Genomic DNA, 22,300 nt, shown 5'->3' on the forward strand with positions numbered 1-22,300 from the left:
AAGGCTTTCTCCTTTCTGAAATAATTTAACTAGGGAACAGAATAGCAAAGGAAGACAAAAACATCAAATATACAGAAACATTAATTGCAAAAAAAAAACACTAATTGCAAAAATAATTAGCACCTTCCTGATTACCAAAAAAAAAAGAGGAAAATGTTTTTAAAAATTTTTTATAAATAGCCAATAGAAAAAGCATTCATTTGGTCATTCAACAAATATTTACTGGAATAACTACTATGGCAGACACTGTTCTAGGTGCTGGGGATATACCATTAAACAAAACAGAATATCTATGTCCCCATCAGAGGAGATACACAAGAAATAAATATCAACTAGTCATTAGGTGCTAAGAAGAAAATAAAATCATTTAATAGTGTTAGAAAAACACTAATATTCAGTGAGTTGTTAAGGAAAACCTCTTTGAGGAAGGAACATTTAAGCTGAGACTTAAATGACAAGAAAGAAAAAGCCACATAAGTCTGGAGGAAAACCATTCCCCACAGCGGGATAACCACAGAAGTTCCTGAAGCTAGACTGACTTTATAGAACAGAAAAGAAGGCTGGTGTGACTAGAGTTTCATGAATAGGGTTAAGAATGGCAGCAGATAAGGTCTCCTCAAAATGCCACAGTCATTTCAAAGTCATCAGTTGGGAAGATAAAAATAAAACTGTGACCAATGATCTATTCATAGGAATTCTCTTTTGGACTAGTAATGACCACCCAGAAACTTTCAATACAAAAAGAAGAGAAACATGAGTTAAGGAACGTCCCAAGGGCAAAGGTTTTTCAATCAGAAAGGATCAACATCAGAGTCCTAGCTGAATCAGTGTTTCAATCACTGTAAGAGCAATAAGGCTCCAAGTAAGATCAATATCTAGTGCTGGCATGTTAAAACAGAACTCATAAATGAACTCTAGACAGAAATGAATGTTCCTGGACATGCTTTTCCTAATCCCTGCCAGATCTACTTATTTCAGATAGTTCAGAGAACTTTTTAAAATTTAAATATAAACAATGGATATGATAAAACATAACTCACCTAAAATAGAAATCTTAGAGAAATTTGCCATGGGTAATGCTCTTTCTAGAATCACAAATTAGGATTTTAAAAACAAAAACATTTCATAAGTAATTAAATCAACTGTTTTCCTTCTATAGAAAGCACAGATATAAGTTTACAAGCATCTATAATATTAAACAATGCTATGTCTTAAAAATAAAATACATCTATTAAAATAGAACTCATCTTATTTGAAGGACAAACTATATTTTCCAGCACTGAAGGATTCCCAGATAACACTGCACTGTTGTATAATGCCAACAAGACTTTTTGTAATGGTGCTATAATGTAAAAATTGCCAAATTATGTTTACTGCTATTGAATAGGCACATCTCTCTATAAAAGCATTTTGGTAAGGCTCTATTCATTTTGAGAAACAAGAATAGAAAAATAATGGAGATCAAAAGCTTGCTTTAGATGATGTACAAAACATCTTCACTAAGCCACATGCTAGTAAAAAAAAAAAACACTGGAATCAGAGACTGGAATCCCACCTCTAACACTAAACTGAACCTCAGTTTTCCTTATCAGTAAAATGAGAATATCACCTACTTTCACAGGATTGAGAGGAAGATTAAATGAAATGTAACAGAGGAAGATTAAAGGAATCCAGTCTTACAGAGTAATCACAATATCCATTAAACGAATAGGGACAAGCACATGTTAAAAAGAGAGAGAGAGAGAGAAAGATTATTATAAATTATAGGTTGTAAGTGATGAATACAATGTAAATAGTACTCCTCCAGATGAATATACTGGCCAAACTCTTGTGTTTTACCTATAAAGAAATAGAAGCTCAGGGACTTTGAATGACCAGCCCGAAGTTAAAAAGCAGGCAGAAAAGGGGCTAAAATCTTGCTTAACTACTAAAGGTGGCATATGCTTTATATAGCACTTTCACAAATCAGATCTAATTGACCTTCACTATGAGGCAGTTAGTCTGGCTTATGAGAAAATCCAAGGCACCAAAGTCAGCCAGTGAGTTAGTGATGGAACCATGTGTAAAACCTGAGACACTGAATATGGCTTCTCTTAAAACAGAGACTGAGTCTTTCTTACTCGTAACTTGACTAATAGAAAAAACTATGTGTTAGCTAGCAGTTACACTGTCGTATTCAGTTAATAACCATGTTTAAAGTCATACTACAGAGACATAAATGCTTCCATTCTCTACTTAACAGAATCAGCTTCTTAACACTAAAATACTCAAATAAAAGACAAGTTTTTGACATATTTCCCAAACTAAAATCTCAGTAGGTATTGGTCGAGTGCACAGTACCAAGAATTATTTTTATTCTGTTTGTTCATAGATTATTTAAACAAGACAGCTGCGTTAGTGAGTTACTGAATATTTTATCATAATCAAGCAGTACGTTGTTTCTATCATTAATGACTCCAATACTCACATTCTTAAAAATTACTTAAGCAATCCTATAAATTGTTCTTTATTTTATGTAAGATTTTGTAGTTAACCCTTAGGTCAATCAACTCTTGTACTTAAAGATGATTCACATCTGCAAAATAATCATGTTACAAATATTGCATTATTAGGCAGCTGAAGGGACAGACAGGCTGGGAAACTGATTAAAAGAGCTCACTGGAGATGAGACAATTGAAAATACAGCACCTAAATAACAATAACAAATCTGGTTGATATTCCAAATTCTTGCTTTTAAAAGGATCAAGCTTTGAAGGAAGATTTCTAGGTTTAAAAGAGGACCTGGCACAACAATGGAGGAGGTCAGAGTTCAGTTATCATTACGGTTTTCAGGTCACTTGTGCAAATAAGAACATGTTAGCTGGGTTCCAAACAGGTTTCTGCTCAAAACCACTTTCAAAGATGTGAAAATAAAGGAACATGTGCATAAAAGTAATTTCTGAGTTTTGCAACTAATAACTGGCAACACTACTTTTTGGGTGAGTGAGAGAAGAGAACCATTAAATTAATATACAAATGAGCAGCAATCACTCACACTATTTTCCCATGAATGTGAGAATACATAATTTGGGTGGGGATCAAGCACTTGAAATAGTTATGGCCAGAGACTACCATCAAATTAACTGCTTAGCTCAGTTCATAACATTTCACTTGGACCCATCAAGGATTGTTATCCAAAAGGCACAGCCTGAATGTAGAAGAGAAAGCCTTCTGATAAACTGAGATTGTGCTCACACCCTAAGGTATAATGCTTGTCTGTCTTCTGAGCATTTTTAAAACTACATTTGATAATAACACAATTTTGAATCCCTTTTACCTAGTGCTAATTTTATAGTATACTTTTTAGGTAGACAAACCATTAAGTAAATGTGTTAGAGATTCAACTGAAAAAACAAGGCCCCAGCTTATGAAAAAGCAACAGTACAGATAATACTGATTCCAATAGCTTTCTTAGCCAGAGACATAGCTAGGAATTGTGATCACGTGATTCAGAAAAATCATGCTGAAGCATCTTATGGATTAATACAGATAAATTCTGTACAGTCCACTTTGTTCTGCATTAAAATGATCTAAAATTGATCATTTGAAATTGACTGTTATGCAGTATGATCAATTATTGAAATACTCCATTTCTCAATCACCTTCATTATGCAGTTTACTGCAAACATAGTCCTCTAGAGCAATTCACAAAGTGTTCCACTAATTAGTCTTCATTCAGCACTTATTGTGTACTACACACTATTAGTACAGGAAAGAGCATGCTGAATCAAATTAGCTGCTGCCTTTAGAAGCAGAGGGCATGACTTACAGAAAAGCAAATACTACATAACGCAACCAGTGCTATAAAAGTAATGTGTACAAATCACAACAGAAATATAGAAGGGGAAGGACTTAACTCTTCCTCAGGAAGTGAAGAAAGGCTTGTCAGACTATACTTTAACAGAGACTTACAGGATGAGTAGGGACTTCCCAGGTGGCGCTAGTGGTAAAGAACCTGCCTGCCAATGCAGGAGACATAAGAGATGTGGGTTTGATCCTTGGGTTAGGAAGATCCCCTGGAGGAGAACATGGCAACCCGCTCCAGTATTGTTGCCTAGAGAATCCAATGGACAGAGGAGCCTGGTGGGCTACAGTCCTTAGGGTCGCAAAGAGCCAGACACAACTGAAGTGACTTAGCACAGGCGTCTGGCAAATATACTAGAGATTGTTCATGAGGAAAGGGGAGTAGGACAGACCTATAGCATATGTAAAGTTGCATAAGTAGAAAAGAGGACTTGTTTGTCAGGGCAACAACAGAGCTCACTAACAGTAAAAGTAAGCAACGACCAGAACAGGGCACTAATGATCTTCAACGATGTTGAAGCCATGTTAGTTTAGCCTTTATCTCAATAAAAGTGTGAAGCACTAAATAGTTTCAAGCAGGGATGTGATAATGATTTTTGTTTTAAAGAAATCCTCTGGCCATACAACAAAAGGAAGGAATAAACTTGGAGGCAATCAAGTCTAGTAGATTTATTAAAAGATCATTAAACTCCCTACTGTCTTTAGATCAAGGCAATAGGATTTGGCCCTCATGTGGCCACACACATCTTTCTCCATGTAATGAACAGAGAAAAGGGCCAAAAGGAAGTGTCACCTTACTGGGTCTCACCCTGACAGACTACTTTCTACTGACCTGGAATCCCAGAACTCCTAGCCCAAATGGCAGAGTCCATTTCCAGGACAGGTCCTCATGTAGGTATGTGCAACCCTAAACTAAGCACTAAGTTGCTTCTGTTGTGTCTGATTCTTTGTGACTCAATGGACTGCAGCCCACCAGGCTCCTCTGTCCATGGGAATCTCCAGGTAAGAATACTGGATAGGGTTGCTGTGTCCCCCTCCAGGGGATCTTCCCAACCCAGGGATCGAACCAGTGTCTCTTGTGTCTCTTACACTGGGCTCTTCATCACTAGAGCCACCTGGGAAGCCCACCCTAAGTCTGAAAGGTAGCCAAAGGGCAATTGCTATGGGAAGGTGGGGGCTGTAGAGAAAGCTTAGACTTTATCACAGTTTTGGTAAATACATATGTATGTATATTGATATATATTTACATATATATATCATATTTATAATATTAAACAGAAATAAACATTTACAAAATATTTTATATGGTAAAGTATATATTATAATATATAAATTATAAGTATATATAATGTATACAATATTTAACAATATTGTAAATATTATATGTAATATGGCAAATTTGCAGTTTCATAACATACTTCTGTATCAATGGATATTTGTGCCTAGAAATCTAAGTTCTTTTATGATACATACTCCTGACCTGAAATTTTAAATTTTTTAATGTTTTAGAGAAGATATGAAGTAATTCTTTGACAGAAAAAAAATATATCCCGCTTAAGATAGACATACTAAAGTCAGGATCAACTTACTAGAAAAGTCAAAGCAATGTGAAGATAGATAAGTCAACCACATATTGGATAAGAAGCTAGTGAAAAAAAAAAAAATCACTTAGTGAAGGATCAATGTGTGGGTAAAGGCAGATACTTTTTATCCACAAATGAGCTACTGTGCTGCACAGCTCTTCTCCTTATTGAACAGAGATGCATTGCCCTCACATTAAATAAAGAACTCAGTGAGCAATACACTGTAGCAAGCATCTGTTGGCTAACGACAAAACCATAGACCTTTAGAGGCCAACTTCCATCCAGCTGTAAGCACGGAAGAAACAAACACACATACTTCTTTTCAATACCAATCCCACTGGACAGCTACATGTAAAAGAATGAAATCAGAACATTTCCTAACACCATACACAAAAATAAATTTAAAATGGATTAAAGACCTAAATATAAGGCCAGGAACTATAAAGCTCTTAGAGGAAAACATAGGCAGAACACTGTTTGACATAAATTGCAGCAAGATCCTCTTTGACCCACCTCCTAGAGTAATGGAAATAAAAACAAAAATAAACAAACGGGGCCTAATTAAACTTAAAAGCTTTTCCACAGCAAAGGAAACTATAAACAAGATGAAAAGACAACCCTTAGAATGGAAGAAAATAATTGCAAATGAAGCAACTGACAAAGGATTAATCTCTAAAATATATAAGGAGCTCATGCAGCTCAATATCAGAAAAACAAATGACCCAATCAAAAAATTAGCAGAAGACCTAAACAGACATTTCTCCAAAGACATACAGATGCCCAATAGACACATGAAAAGATGCTTAACATCACTCATTATTAGAGAATGCAAATCAAAACTCACACTGGTCAGAATGGCCATCATCAAAAAATCTACAAACAATACATGCTGAAAAGGATGTGGAGAAAAGGGAACCCTCTTGTACTGCTGGTGGGAATGTACATTGATACAGCCATTGTTGAGAATAGTATGGAGAGTCCTTAAAATAAATAGGAATAAAACTATCATATGACCCAGCAATTCCAGAGAATACTGGGCATATACCCTGAGAAAACCAGAACTGAAAAAGACACAGGTACCCCAATGTTCACTGCAGCACTATTTACAATAGCTGGGACATGGAAGCAACCTAGATGTCCATCAACAGATGAACAGATTACATGGAATATTACTTTGCCATTAAATGGAATTAATTTGAGTCCGTTCTAATGAGGTGGATGAACCTAAAACCTGTTGCACAGAGTGAAATAAATCAGAAAGAGATAAACCAAATTTCGTATATTAATGCATGTATATGGAATCTAGAAAAATGGTACTGATGAACCATTTTCAGGGCAGGAATAGAGATGCAGACATAGAAAATGGACTTGTGGACACAGCAAGGGAAGGGGAGGGTGGGATAAAATGAGAGTAGCACTGAAGCATATATATTACCATATATAAAACAGAAAGCTAGCAGGAAGTTGCTATATAACACAGGGAGCTCAACCTGGTGCTCTGTGATAACCTAAAGAGGTTGGATGGGGTGAGAGGGAAGGGGATACATGTATACTTATAGCTAATTCATGCTGATGTTTGGAAGAAAGCAATACAATATTGCAAAGTAATTATCCTTCAATTAAAAATAAATGTGCATAATTAAAAAAATAAACAAATTTTTAAAAATCAGGCCCAAATAACTATGAAAAAGAAGCTTCTCAGCTTTCATGTCATTTTGCATCAAGGGCATTCCAAATATTAATTATATATACTAAAGAAGGCACTTAGTAAAGTTAACTCTAAACAAGCAGATATCAAAATATATAACTGAATTTTATTCTCATTCTACCTTTCTCTGTATCCATATCCATGGTAAGAAGAGTTGGCCTATAGAAAACACTAAATAAGACTGTAAACTAGGCAAAGTTTGTCTTCTGAAGCCATCACTTGCATTACCTTTTTTCCTGTATTTCACTTTTTCTTCCTAACATTTTTCATATTTTCTAGGATCTTGCTGTAACCATATCTCTGAGGTGTGCTTTGGCCTCCCATGCTCCAGTGTTGAATTTATTTTACCCATATTTTCCTCAGTGTCAGATGACCTGATAAAGAACACCTACAAACATCCATAACTCCTTTCCTATCGCCTCTCCTTCTGTCCAAGACTAATTCTTTCATGTAACCCCAAGACCACACCCTTTCTTGCCTTCTCAGAAATCTTTTAAATTTTGTAGTATTTAATTTTCTCTCTTCACTTTCTTAGTGTCTTTCCCTCATTACAAAAAGACATTTTTTTTATTCCTAAAAAACTATAAAACCTTTAGCTTAAAAGGTAAATAAAACTACTATATGGAACTTACCCTATGGTGTCCCCCTTTAGTCTTTGCCCTCAAGCAAATTCACTCCCTGGTCCACAGCAATATGTCTTCTGCTGACACCATTATATTAATCCCAGGATTCTTAACCTAGGGCTGTAGGGTCTGTGGATAGAATTCAGAAGACTCAAGAACTTGGGTGGCAAAATAAATCACTTCTTTATTTTCTACAACCTCTAAAATTACAAATATATACTTATTTACAAATTTACTAAATTACTATGAGCATTCCACTGTAAAATCCCATAGACGGAGAAGCTGTCCATACTGTAGGCTACGGACCATGGGGTTGCAAAGAGTTGGACACGACTGAGCGACTTCACTTCCACTGTATCTTGTGTAGTATGTTAAACAAGCACATATTACTCTACACAATTCATTTGATAATGGTTGCTATTGTTGTTGTTTAGTTGCTAAATTGTGTCCGACTCTTTTGTGACCCCATGGCCTGTATCCTGCCAGGTCGTCTGTCCATGGGATTTCCCAGGCCAAGAATATTGGAGTGATTAGCCATCCACTTCTCCAAGGATCTTCCCAATCCAGAAGTCAAACCCACACCTCCTGCGTTGGCAGATGGGTTCATTACCACTAAGCCACCAGGGAAGCTCTTGGTAATAATATGTTCATATAATTGCTTTCCTTCGTAATCCTACATATTTTATTTTATCCATCTGTGGCAACAGTATTTCCCGAACATACTACAAAAATATCTCCCATTTCACATGCTTTTCTATGATGTAAACATGCCACTTCCCTATAAAGAGGTAGAGCCTGGGACTTCCCTGGCTGCGCAGTGATTAAGACTCCTCGCTCCCACTGCACTGGGCACAGATTCAGGCCCTGGTTGGGGAACTAAGATTCCTCATGCTGTGCGGTGCAGCCAAAAAAAAAAAAATTTTTTTTTTTTTTTAAATAAAATGAAGATGTAGAGCCTAATTCCCTTCTTAAATCCAAGGTGGCACTTAACTTGTTTGCAACCAACAGAGTGTGGTGGAAATGACATTGAGAGGCTTCTAAGGCTAGGGAAGGAAAAGTAATGCAGGTTCTGGGTTATGTTTCGGGTGGTTGGTTAAACAGTGATAGTTACCAGAACAGAATTTGGTACCTGCAACTAGGTACAAAAACATAAAACATGTGATACTGGCTTCGAGATTTGGTGGTAGACACAACCTGGCAGGGCCCTAAGGATCTCATTAGCTAAAGCTTGATGAGCCTTGAGGGGGCTGTTGGAGAAGCCTTAAAGGAGAGTAAATAAAGTGCTCTCAGAAGCCAGAGGAAAGAAGAGAGATCCTTGTTACAAAGTGGCAGAAAATTTAGCAAAACTGTTGCCTGTGCTAAGTTAAAAAGCGGAGAATGTTGGTAATGAACTGTTCTAGCTAAGGTAATTTCCAAGCAGAAAGTTCAAAGTGTCAACTGGTTTCTTTTATATGTACACACAGTAGAAGGTACAGTTAGAAAGATAAGCTAAAGAAAGTATTCTGTTTTCAGGCAGAATTTAAGGAAATATAAAGGACCCAGCAAATTGCTGGATTCAAAAGTAAAATTATTTTCATCTAGTCTCACCCAGCAGAGAATGTTCAAAGTAAGAAAAGGTCTGAAGACAAAGATCAGAGGTTGCTGGGAGGAAAATCTGGTCTCCAGGAAGAGAGGAAGCCAAGGATGTTACTGAAAAAGCCTTTAACACCTGGTTTCTCCTTGATCTCCTTCCCAGTGCCTTTTTCTGTACTTGTCCACTAAAACCAGATATGCCCAAGGGTTTTGTCCTCAATGTCTTCAACTACTTCTGAAAATTTACTAACCCCCAAATCTCTCTCTATTGCAAGCCCCCACCTCTCTCCAAGAACTAGACAGATGTGTACATCTCTACCTGAATATCTCAGAGAAACCTCAAACTAAACTATTTCAACATCTTATCCATCCCTACCCCACAAGTTCTTCCTATACCTGGACATGCACTGGGAATAAAGAGTACTACCACCTAGTAAACTGCCTAACATAGGAGTCACCCCTGGTTTCTTCCTCTCCTTCACCCTGCCTCCATTCTCAGGCAACAGCTGATACTATCTGTTTTCAAGTTCTACAGATTCTACCTGCTAAACTTCTCTAAAGTCTACCCCTCTTCAGTTACATCCTGTCTGGACTACCTTTCAAACAGTATCTCCATGTCAATATATCTACCATACTATGCTCAAAATCATCTCCTTAAAATAAAAATATTAGTCAGGTTAATCTTCTGCTTAAGATCCTTCAAAGACCCCTATCAAAACCTTTTGACATAACTTACAAGTGTCTTTTGGTCCTGTTCTCCCCTACAAAATGCCTCACATACCATTTATTTCAATGATGCAAAATAAGGATCCACCATGATTATGAGTACATACTTCTCCCCATATGATACAACTCCTGTTATGAATTCTAAGTACTTCACTATGTGTTAATTGAATTCAGTAATTACAGAGCACCTACTTCATGGCAAATCTGGCAGGACCTATGCCAGGGCTAGGCATACAAAAACAAATAAGAAATAGGTCCTGCCTCTCCCCTGGAAGCACAGAAAAAGAAGGAAAATAAGTACAACACAGAAATTTATAATGGAAGATAGCATGATGTAGTAGACTAATCATGTGGAGTAGGCAGAGAGGTAGAGCAGGCAGTAAGAAAAACAACAGGATAAATATAGCGTATTTTCCTGGAGCAACAAATCCCTTTGATGTAAGTAACTTAAAATATTTTTATTAATATACTCCTTATAAGCAGAATACAAATTACATGAGAGATACAATTAAATACTTTAAAATTCATGGTCCATTTTAGGTAAGAATGACTATCCAGAGTTAGAATTTAAAGCAACAGACGGATAGCCACGTTAAGTCAGAGACCTTCTTAGAACTGAGCAACTCACACTACCTAAAGGACATTTTGGCTCTGCCGATCCAAAAAGCCAACTCTGGCTGGGGAAAAATTCAGTGAAACACGACTGGACGGTCAAAAAGATTCTGTTACAATCAGCCTATACCTCTATATAGCCTCTTTAGAGGGCTTCAGATATGGCAAGAAGGTCTGCAGACAACTGAGGAATCCTGATTGAAGTCAGGAGGAGAAGGGGAGAACAGAGGATGAGATGGTCAGATGGCATCACCGACTCGATGGACATGAGTTTGAGCAAGCTCCAGGAGTTGGTGATTGACAGGGAGGCCTGGTGTGCTGCAGTCCATGGGGTCACGAAGAGTCAGACATGACTGAGTGACTGAACTGAACTGAGGAATCCTGAACCTACTAACCTACTTGGTCAGATTAAAGTTACCTTAATTATGCAAAGGAAGCCTAAGAAGACCAAGAAAAGTTTATACTGGCTCCAGTTCCTGCTGAGATGCTGAGTCAGCAAAATCACTGCTGCTCTTTCAGGAGATCAGCCCTTAGGGAAGTCACACAGGAAAACGCGGAGAAGCCTATGAAGAACACCTGGGGTGACAAGGACCCGTTCTGAATTGCTATGTGTGGGATGATGGTTCTGGCCGGAGGCAAGAGGCAGCCCACCAAAGCCGTGGGATAACAAAACAGAAGAACTACTGAAGTTCAGTTTTTGCTTTTCTTGGGTCCCAACACCTATGTGCACACAACCTGGTCCCATCTGTGGGACAACCTCTGGTCTCTGGTCCTCAGGAAAATAGGAGCTGAGAAAAATAGGTGGATATACACTAATCTCCTCTGAATGTTTCTTCACATCACCCTCTCCTCCTACACAAACATCTTCCTCAAGAGAAAAAGGTAAAGAAATGACCCAAAGTTATACTATATGGTGTTAGGAGTCACTGACTCCAGCCCAAGAGTGCTTGGGGCTCTCTAACTCCTGCCCTGATATCATCAGGACGTAAACCCAATGCTCTCCTACGTAAGCATTGTCTGACATTGTAAAATACCAAGTACCAAAGAGTACATGTAAAACAAGATACTTTGGGCTGTTCGAGGTACCATTATAAAATACCACAGACATGAAGACTTCAACAGAAATACTTTCTTACAGTTCTGGAGGCTGGAGGTCTGTAACTAGGGTGCCAGCAGGGTCAGGCTCTGGTAAGATCTCTCTTTATGGCTTGCAGATAGCAGCAAGTCTTATATAAGTACTAACCTCACTGGAGCAAGGCCCCACCTACATGACCTCATCTAACGTCACTATCTTCCAAAGGCCCCATCTCCACAAATCACATATTGGGGGTCAGGGCTTCAACATACAGATTTGGAGCAGGGGGAATGATATACAAATATGCAGTCCATAACATCCTTTTTTTTTTAAAGGGGGAAATTTGATCCTAATATCATACCATACAAAAAATCAATGGCAAGAATTTAAACATCAAAAATAACTTTAAAAACCTTAGTGGAAAAGATGACTATCGTTTGATATCAATAAGGAAAGATTTCACTATATTAAGAACCGCTGTTCATTAAAAAATACCTTCAAGAAAGTAAAAATACAACTTATAAACTAGCATAAAGTATTCACAATACACACAACTTATAATGCACTATTATCACCAACACATAAAGCAGTAGCATACACATACAAACACATTCGGAACATTGCCCAAAAAAAATGAGCAAGAGACAATAAGGCATTTCACAGCAGAACACAAACATATAACCAAGACATGGACAAAAAACTGTTCATCACAATGGATTATAGATTTTCAAAGCAAGGCCCTGTGTCATGAAAAACAGTGAAAAGCTTTGAAATGGACAAAAAACAAATTAAAAAAAAAAACCTAGTGAGTGTTCCCTTGAACTCACATATTCATTACCTCCATCTTTCATTGCCTTTGAGAAATTTTTCAATTTGATAAAATGTAGAAAACTGATGATAATGTGAACTATTCTTGTGTACAACAGAGCAAATTAGTTGTGTCCAGTGGATTACAATTGATAATTGCCCAGGAGACAGACCAATTTTTGCACCTATTTGAAAATTTTATTTCAGCATTCCTTTACTACATATAAATGAGTAGTTCTGCAAATTTCCCTTTGAACTGATTTAAACATCTTACCAGTTTCCTCATTAGTGAGTTAAATAAAATACTTGACAAGTGCTCATTTTATATCTGTATGAGAGTTACAATTATACCTCTTTTTAAAAATCCTTTGTGACCTCAATTAAAATTCAACATCAACCACCATGATTTAAAACAAAGAAAAAAACATTTCAGCAAATGAGGAACAGAAAGGGCTATTCAATCCAAGGATAAAGTCATGGTGAATGACTGACAATTTTCTCTCTAAAATCAGGAACAAGCCAAGGATGTCTACTCTCATCACTTGAATTAAAAGTTGTACGGGAGGTTCTAGTGTGTAAAATAAGGCAAGGGAAAACTGACAGAATGAGAGGAAGAAGTAAAACTGTCTTTGATTATATACCTATCACAATTACATAGTAAAGCCTGGAAAATCTTTTTTTTTTTTTTTTTTTTTTTTTAGAGCCTGGAAAATCTTAAGGAAAAAAAAAAGCTACTTAACAAAGGTCAATATACAAAATTATATTTTATTTTTATATGCTAGTGGTGAATAACTCGAAACAAAACATTTAAAATGTCACTACAATAACAAAAAAATCAAAATAAAAGACTTATACACTGAAAACTAAAAGAAATACATAGCTCTTGAGAAATTAAAGATGATCTAAAAAAGTGGAATGAGATATCATGTTTATAAAGTGTTAAGATGTCTACTCACTTCAATTTGATCTGTGGAATAGTGTGAAGTAAACTCTATAAATTTTTTTCCAGAAAATGAAAAGCTGATCTTAAAACCTTAATTTCAGTGGATTTTAATATTTAAAGGAAAAACAAAGAGCCTAGAAGAGCCAAAACAAATTTTTAAGGAAAACAAAATTAGAGAACTTACTCTACTTGACTTCAAAAGTTAAAAACCTACTGTAATCAAAATAGCATGTTATCAACAAAAAGAAAAAAAATACATTTTTTTCCTTGACTTCTTTTCTATATATATACATGTATAGTCAACAGATTTTTGATGACAACAAAGTCATCAAAGCAATTCAATGAGGAAGAAGTCTCTTTAACAAATGGTACTGGGAAAACTGGTAATTCACATGTAAAAGAATGAAAGTAAACCCTAAACTAATACTAAATACAAAAGTTAACCTAAAATGGATCAAACATCAAACTGTAAGACCTGAAAGATATGCCTAAAAGTAAGACGTTTCTCTTAGGTGAAAACATAGTGCAAAAGCTTCACAACATTGGATTTGGCAATGATTTCTTGAATATGACACCAAAGGCTCAGGTAATAAAAGATAAAACAGACAAACTGGACTCCATGCAAAGTTTTAAATTTTGTACATTCAAAGACACTATTCATGGAATAAAAAGATAAGCCACAGAATGGAAGAAAATATTTGCAAATCACATATATGATAAGAGAATACTATCCAAAATATATAGAGAACTCCTAAAACTCAACAACAACAACAAAAAATAATTAACCCTACTCAAAAATGGGCAAAGGACTTAAATCAACATTTCCCCAAGAAGCTTTAAGATGGTCAATAAGCACAGGAAAAGATGCTCAGTGTCACTAATCATTCAGTTCAGTTCAGTCACTCAGTCGTGTCCAACTCTTTGCAACCCCATGAACCGCAGCACGCCAGGCCTTCCTGTCCATCACCAACTCCTGGAGCCTACCCAAACCCATGTCCATTGAGTCGCTGATGCCATCCAACCATCTTGTCCTCTGTTGTCCCCTTCTCCTCCTGCCCTCAATCTTCCCAGCATCAGGGTCTTTTCCAATGAGTCAGCTCTTCGCATCAGGTGGCCAAGTATTGCAGTTTCAGCTTCAAAAACAGTCCTTCCAATGAACACCCAGGATTGATCTCCTATAGGATGGACTGGTTGGATCTCCTTGCAGTCCAAGGGACTCTCAAGAGTCTTCTCCAACACCACAGTTCAAAAGCATCAATTCTTCGGTGCTCAGCTTTCTTTATAGTCCAACTCTCACATCCATACATGACTGCTGGAAAAACCATAGCCTTGACTAGACGGACCTTTGTTGGCAAAGTAATATCTCTGCTTTTTAATATGCTGTCTAGGTTGGTCATAACTTTCCTTCCAAGGAGTAAGCGTCTTTTAATTTCATGGCTGCAGTCACCATCTGCAGTGATTTTGGAGCCCCCAAAAATACTGTCAGCCACTGTTTCCACTGTTTCCCCATCTATTTCTCATGAAGTGATGGGACTGGATGCCATGATCTTAGTTTTCTGAATGTTGAGCTTTAAGCCAACTTTTTCACTCTCCTCCTTCACTTTCATCAAGAAGCTCTTTAGTTCCTCTTTACTTTCTGCCATAAGGGTGGTATCATTTTCATATCTGAGGTTATTGATATTTCTCCCAGCAATCTTGATTCTAGCTTGTGCTTCATCCAGCCCAGTGTTTCTCATGATGTACTCTGCATGAAAGTTAAATAAGCTGGGTGACAATATACAGCCTTGACGTACTCCTTTTCCTATTTGGAACCAGTCTGTTGTTGAACACCATGTCCAGTTCTAACTGTTGCTTCCTGACCTGCATACAGGTTTATCAAGAGGCAAGTCAGGTGGTCTGGTATTCCTACCTCTTTCAGAATTTTCCACAGTTTATTGTGATCCACACAGTCAAAGGCTTTGGCATAGTCAATAAAGCAGAAATAGATGTTTTTCTGGAACTCTCTTGCTTTTTTGATGATCCAGTCATTAGAGAAATGCAAATCCAAACCACAAAGTACCATCTCACACCCAACAGAATAGCTACTGTGAAAAAAACAGCAAACAATTTTAGGTAAAATGTGGAGAAACTGGAACCTTTGTGCGTTGTTCAGGGGAATCTCAAATGGTATCTCTGCTGTGGAAAACAATATGGTGATTCTTCAAAAATGAAAAAAATATAGAATTACCATATGATTCAGCAATTCCACTTCTGAATATAAACCCAAAAGAACTGAAAGCAGGATCACAAAGAGATATTGGTACACCAAAGTTCGAGGAGTACTTTTCATAATAGCAAAAACATGGAAGCAACTGAAGTATTTATTAACAGATGAATAAGCAAAATATGATATATACCTATAACAGAGTATTATTCAACTTTATAAAGGAAGCAAAAATATACTGCAATATGGATCAACCTCGAGGACATTATGCTAAGTGAAATAAGCCAGTCACAAAAAGACAAATTACTATATGATTCCACTTACATGAGGTACTTTGAGTAGTCAGAGTCATAAAGACAGAAAGCATTATCTTGGTTGCCTGGGAGGGAAAGGAAAATAGGGATTTGTTGTTTATTGTCTACAGAGTTTGCTTCACAAGATGTAAAGAGTTATGGGGGGACTCCCCTGGTGGTCCAGTAGTTGGGAATTCGTCTTGCAATGCAGGGGACATAGGTTCAATCCCTGGTCAGGGAACCAGGATCCCACATTCCATGGCACAGCTAAGCCCAAGGGCACTGTAACTACTAAGCCTGTGAACTACAACTAGAGAGTCTGCAACTAAGACCCAAGATAGACAAATAAATTAATTAATTTCTAAAAATTAAAAAAAAAAGTCATGGGGATAGATGGTGGTGATTGCTGTACAACACAAAAGCATTTAAAACCACTGAACTGTATACTTAAAAACTGTTAAGATGATAAATTTTATGTTATGTATACTGAACCACAAATTTTTTAAAAGACACTAAAAAGAGAGAATGGGAGGAAAGAATTTTGTGATGGTGAAAACAGATGATTCTGTAAAAAAAAAGGTCACAGAAATCAGAACAGTGGTTCACTGTGGTGAGGGAAAAGAATATCAAGGAAGAAGCCTGAGGAAACTGAAGCAGTAATAAAAAATATTCTACATTTTCATAGGGGTATGGATTATACCCCTATGAAATATATGTATTTGTCAAAACTCACTGAACTATATATTTAAGATCTGTATGTTTTATTGTAAAACTGAAAATTATACCTAATTTTTACAAGTTCTTTAAACAATCACAATTAATTCTATTTTAGATCATTCAGCTACCAAAATTTTAAAGTCTAAAAACACCAAGTATTGTAGAGATCATAAAACAACAGGATCTATTACACACTGATGGTAGAAGGATAAAATGGGGCAATCACTTTGGAAATAAATTTTGTATTATCCCTTTAACATTTAGTACCATATAACCCAGCAACTCCATTCATAATTACATAGTGCAGGAGAATCTCTTGCATATGAACTATTATAAGAGTCACGTATAGGAATGTTTCTTGCATCAGTGTTCAAATTAGCAAACACCTGAAGACTGAATTTTTTATCACTCAATCCCAGAAATAAATCATGTGATAACTAAGGTTATCAGGTTCAAACATTAAAGATGTCTTTATGTTTTAAAGACAACTAGTTTAAGTATGTATATATTATCACTTTGTTCAGTGTGTGTGCATACAGTATAAATCCAAAGTTAAGGCACAGAATTAAGGTACTATAATTTTTTTTAGCATATTAAAAAGCAGAGACATCACTTGGTCGATAAAGGTCCTTTGAGTCAAAGCTATGATTTTTCCAATAGTCATGTACAGATATGAGAGTTGGACTATAAAGAAAGTTGAGCTGATGCTTTTCAACTGTGCTGTTGGAGAAGACTCTTGAGAGTCCGCTGGATTGCAAGGAGATCAGACCAGTCAGTCCTAAAGGAAATCAACCCTGAATATTCACTGGAAGGACTGATGCTGAAGATGCAACTCCAATACTTTGGCTACCTGATGCAAAGAGCTGACTCATTGGAAAAGACCCTGATGATGGGAAAGGTTGAAGGCAAAAGGAGAAGGGGGGAGCAGAGGATGAGATGGCTGGATGGCATCACAAACTCAATGGACATGAGTTTGAGCAAACTCCAGGAGATAGTGAAGAACAGGAAGCCTGGCATACTGCAGTCCATGGGATTGCAAAGAGTCAGACACAACTGAGTGACTGAACAACAACAATGATTTTTTTTTTTTAAGGTAGAATTTATTCTTTGAACATGGCTTTTCTGGAAGTAAAGACTGGAACTTATCTAAATGCTGGTTACATCATTGACACTATATTCATACACAAAATATCCTGCAGCTGTGAACACGAAAGAAGTAGATCTAAGTATACAGAAAGATTTCCAAGATATGGAAATAAGTTGAAAAATCAAGAAGTAGAACTGTACATTTTCATGGATTAAAATGAATTCCATGAGATATTTTAAATTTTATATATATATTTGCAAAAACAATTTGAAAGCTAATAAACTACTAATGGTACTTTCTTCTGAAGAGAGGGACAGGGGATCTAAGGTGAAAGGAAGACTTACTTTTCACTGTAAATCCTTTGGTACTATCTGAATTTCTGACCATGTACCTGTTTATCAATTTATTTGGAGGGAAGGGAAAAAGAAGTTCTCAAAATACTGTGTATTCTGGCAAGCAACCTCTCCATGCCTCACAGGAGGGGAAGAGCCAAAATAATCTTGAATAAGAACAAAATAGAATTCAAAATAGGAGTATTGTGAATTCAATACTACAAAATCTACACTAATCAGACAATGTGGTATTAGCACAAGAGAAGATGCATAAATCAATGGAATTGATTTGAAAGTCCAGAAATAGCGTCCCAGGTAACACTAGTGGTAAAGAATATGCCTGCTAATGAAGGAGACACAAGAGACGCAGGTTTAACCCCTGGGTCCAGAAGATCCCCAGGTCCGGAAGTTCCCCTGGAGTAGGAAATAGCAAGCTGCTCAAGTATGCTTGCCTGGAAAAATTCCAAGGACAGAGGAGTCAGGTGGCCTACAGTCCATGGGGTCACAAAAAGTCAGTCACGACTAAACATCAGCATGAAATTCATTAAGGGCACCAAGCTAATTCAATGGCCTAGGACAAATGGCTATCTGAATGCAAAAGAATGAAGTTGAGCCTCTACTTCACATCACATATAAAAATTAACTCAAAATAAAACACAGATCTAAATTTAAGAACTAAAACATACAAATTGTGAAATTCTTTGGTCTAGTTCTGTGAAAAATACCGTTGGTAGCTTGATAGGGATTGCACTGAATCTATAGACTGCTTTGGGTAGAATAGCCATTTTGACAATATTAATTCTTCCAATCCATGAACACGGTATGTTTCTCCATCTGTTTGTGTCCTCTTTGATTTCTTTCATCAGTGTTTTATAGTTTTCTATGTATAGGTCCTTTGTTTCTTTAGGTAGATACACTCCTAAGTATTTTATTCTTTTTGTTGCAATGGTGAATGGTATTGTTTCCTTAATTTCTCTGTCTGTTTTTTCATTGTTAGTATATAGGAATGCAAGGGATTTCTGTGTGTTAATTTTATATCCTGCAACTTTACTATATTCATTGATTAGCTCTAGTAATTTTCTGGTAGAGTCTTTAGGGTTTTCTATGTAGAGGATCATGTCATCTGCAAACAGTGAGAGTTTTACTTCTTCTTTTCCTATCTGGATTCCTTTTACTTCTTTTTCTGCTCTGATTGCTGTGGCCAGAACTTCCAACACTATGTTGAATAGTAGTGGTGAGAGTGGGCACCCTTGTCTTGTTCCTGATTTCAGGGGAAATGCCTTCAATTTTTCGCCATTGAGGGTGATGTTTGCTGTGGGTTTGTCATATATAGCTTTTATTATGTTGAGGTATGTTCCTTCTATTCCTGCTTTTTGGAGAGTTTTAATCATAAATGAGTGTTGAATTTTGTCAAAGGCTTTCATTTGAACCAGTCCTAATGAGATGGATGAAGCTGGAGCCCATTATACAGAGTGAAGTAAGCCAGAAAGATAAAGAACATTATAGCATACTGACACATGTATATGGAATTTAGAAGGGTGATGACGATGACCCTATGTGCAGAACAGAGAAAGAGACACAGAAATACAGAACAGACTTTTGAACTTTGTGGGAGAATGTGAGGGTGGGATATTTCAAAAGAACAGCATGTATATTATCTATGGTGAAACAGATCACCAGCCCAGGTGGGATGCACGAGACAAGTGCTCCGGCCTGGTGCACGGGGAAGACCCAGAGGAATCGGGTGGAGAGGGAGGTGGGAGGGGGGATCGGGATTGGGAATACATGTAAATCCATGGCTGATTCATATCAATGTATGACAAAACCTACTGGAAAAAATATATATATATAATAATAATAAAAATAAATTAAAAAAAAAAAGAAAATTTAAAAAAAAATAAAATAAAAATTTATTCTTAAAAAAAAAAAAAAAAAAAAGAACTAAAACAGCAAAACTCATATTTGAAAGAAAATACGAATTAATCTCCATTACCATGGATTTCTTAGATAAAACACCAAAATCATAAGCAATAAAAGAAACAGATAAAAACAAAATCTTTGTGCTTCAAACAACAATATTGAGAAAGTGAAATGACAACTCACAGAAGGGGAGAAAATATTTGCAAATCATATATTTCATAAGTGACTTTATCCAGGATATATAAAGGACTCTTACAACCAAAGAATAACCTAATTTTTAAACGGGGAAAGGATTTGCATAGGCCTTTCTCAAAAAAAGATATACAAATGGCCATTAAGCACATGAAAAGATATTCAACATCATTAGCCATTAGGGAAATACAAATCAAAACCACAATGAGTAGTTTACAACCATTAGAATAACTGCAATTAAAAAAAAAAAAGAGGACAATAACAAATGTTGGTGATGATATGGCAAAACCAATCATACACTGCTGGTGGGAATGTAAAATGATACGGTCTCCTTGGAAAACTATTTGGCAGTTCCTCAAAATACTAGACATGGATTTACCAAATGACCCAACAATTCCACTGTTAGGTATATAACTGAGAGAAATGAAAACATGTACACACAAAAACTTATACACAACTGTTCATAGCAAAATATTCATAATAACCAAATGTAGAAACAATCTAAATGTTCACCAACTGATGAGCAGATAAGCAAAATATGGTATATACATATTGCAGAGTATAGCTCCTGACCAAGAAATCCACCTGTGACTTTTCTAACCCAGCCAAAAATTACTACAAAGGTCCCTCACATGGGAAAACCTGCCCTTCCCTCACCAGATTTGGTGCACAGCCAAAGCACTGCAGCCTCTGAAGAAAGTTGCGGCCAAGGATGCAGGCCCCCAGGTTGACCATGTTCATTAGCATATCTGCATCCCTAGCCCAGGTACATTCTTCCAGAATTTTCTTTAATCTGTGGCCTGCAGCTGAGGCCTTTCCTCAGGTGCCTCTTCTGCGATCTTCTCATTAGGAAGGAAACATTAGAGACACTTTTTCTCTATTCTGACTCAACACTCTTCCACTCTAGTCCTTCCATCTCAGCCTCCAAATAGCCCTGGGTCCATAAAACTGCAGGAACCTTTTCTTTAGCGCTCCCTCAGCTGTGAGAGGACTCCCCCCACCACTCCCCCACCCCCATACTGATTCTCCTGAGTGAGAGGACCTGTACTTTCTCAGGTGTAGCCTCTTGCTTATACTATCTCAGTAAGTGAATAAAGGCCAGACTGTCACTTTCATTTTGGAACGTTGTTTTTAATCAGCTACTCTTGACACTTGGAAGCTCAGTACTATCGCTACCCTCAACCCCATCTCTCCCTCTGTCTCTCTCTCTTAAGTCAGCTAAATCCCTGACACATACAATAGAATATTATTCAGCCATAAAAAGGAAAGAAGTACTGGTTCATGATGAGTGAACCGTGGATGAACCTTGAAAACTTTACGCTAGATGAAAGAAGTAAGTCACAAAAGACTACACATTGTACAATTTCATTTATATGAAATGTCCAGAATAGGCAGCTCTACAAAGAGAAAGTAGACTAGTAGCTGCCTGGGACTGAGTAGAGGGAGGAATGAGAAGTGACTGCTAATGAGTACTGATTTCTCTTTGGAGTAATGAACACATTCTAAAATTAGACTGAGATGATAGTTGCATAACTCTGTAAATTTAATTTAAAAACCACCAAATTTAAATAAACAAGTGAATTTTATGATATGTAAATTATTTCTCAGTAAAGCTGTTTTTTTTAAATGTTAGTTCCCAACATTCTCAGAGAACTAGTGAAGTGGAAAATGGATAAAAGCAGAATATACTGCTTTGTAAAGGAGTTTGTAAAATATCCTTTAAACAATGTAAAGGTACTGAAGGACTCTGAGTCATGGACTAACATGATGACATTTATCTTTTAGAAAAAGCACCCTTATAAGTGTGACAAGAATGGCTTAGGGCGGAGCTGGATTCAAGGTGGAAAGACCAGATGACAGACTTATAATGGTATATTTTAAAAAATCAAAAGAAGAAGATTTGAGCCAAGACACATAAGAAAAGGAAAAGGGCTATGATACTATTGTTGGAGTAGAACACCAGCTACAGAAATCAAACACTAACATACTAAAGGATATATCCTTATTCTACAAGCCCCCCCAAACAGTGGGAACTAAAGAAAATAATCAGCTCCAAGAGAACAG

The 22,300-nt window shown here is 36.7% G+C and overlaps 1 protein-coding gene across 12 annotated transcripts in view; it reads right to left on the reverse strand.

The window, feature by feature from the left end:
* The window catches only part of PEAK1 (pseudopodium enriched atypical kinase 1), a 311,689-nt gene that overhangs the window by 232,371 nt on the left and 57,018 nt on the right, over positions 1 to 22,300 (reverse strand). For 5 of the 12 annotated variants that reach the window (XM_061158943.1, XM_061158933.1, XM_061158931.1 and 2 more), the window contains one exon: positions 7,767 to 7,886. The exons of 6 other annotated variants lie outside the window; for them this stretch is intronic. The gene's annotated coding sequence lies outside the window, so the exon portion shown is untranslated. Of the gene's footprint in view, positions 1 to 7,766; positions 7,887 to 16,019; positions 16,075 to 22,300 lie in introns of all 12 variants that reach the window. One more of the 12 variants, XM_061158939.1, reaches the window with a different exon arrangement.

Source organism: Dama dama, chromosome 13 (assembly GCF_033118175.1).
Source record: "Dama dama isolate Ldn47 chromosome 13, ASM3311817v1, whole genome shotgun sequence".
Classification (NCBI taxonomy): domain Eukaryota; kingdom Metazoa; phylum Chordata; class Mammalia; order Artiodactyla; family Cervidae; genus Dama; species Dama dama.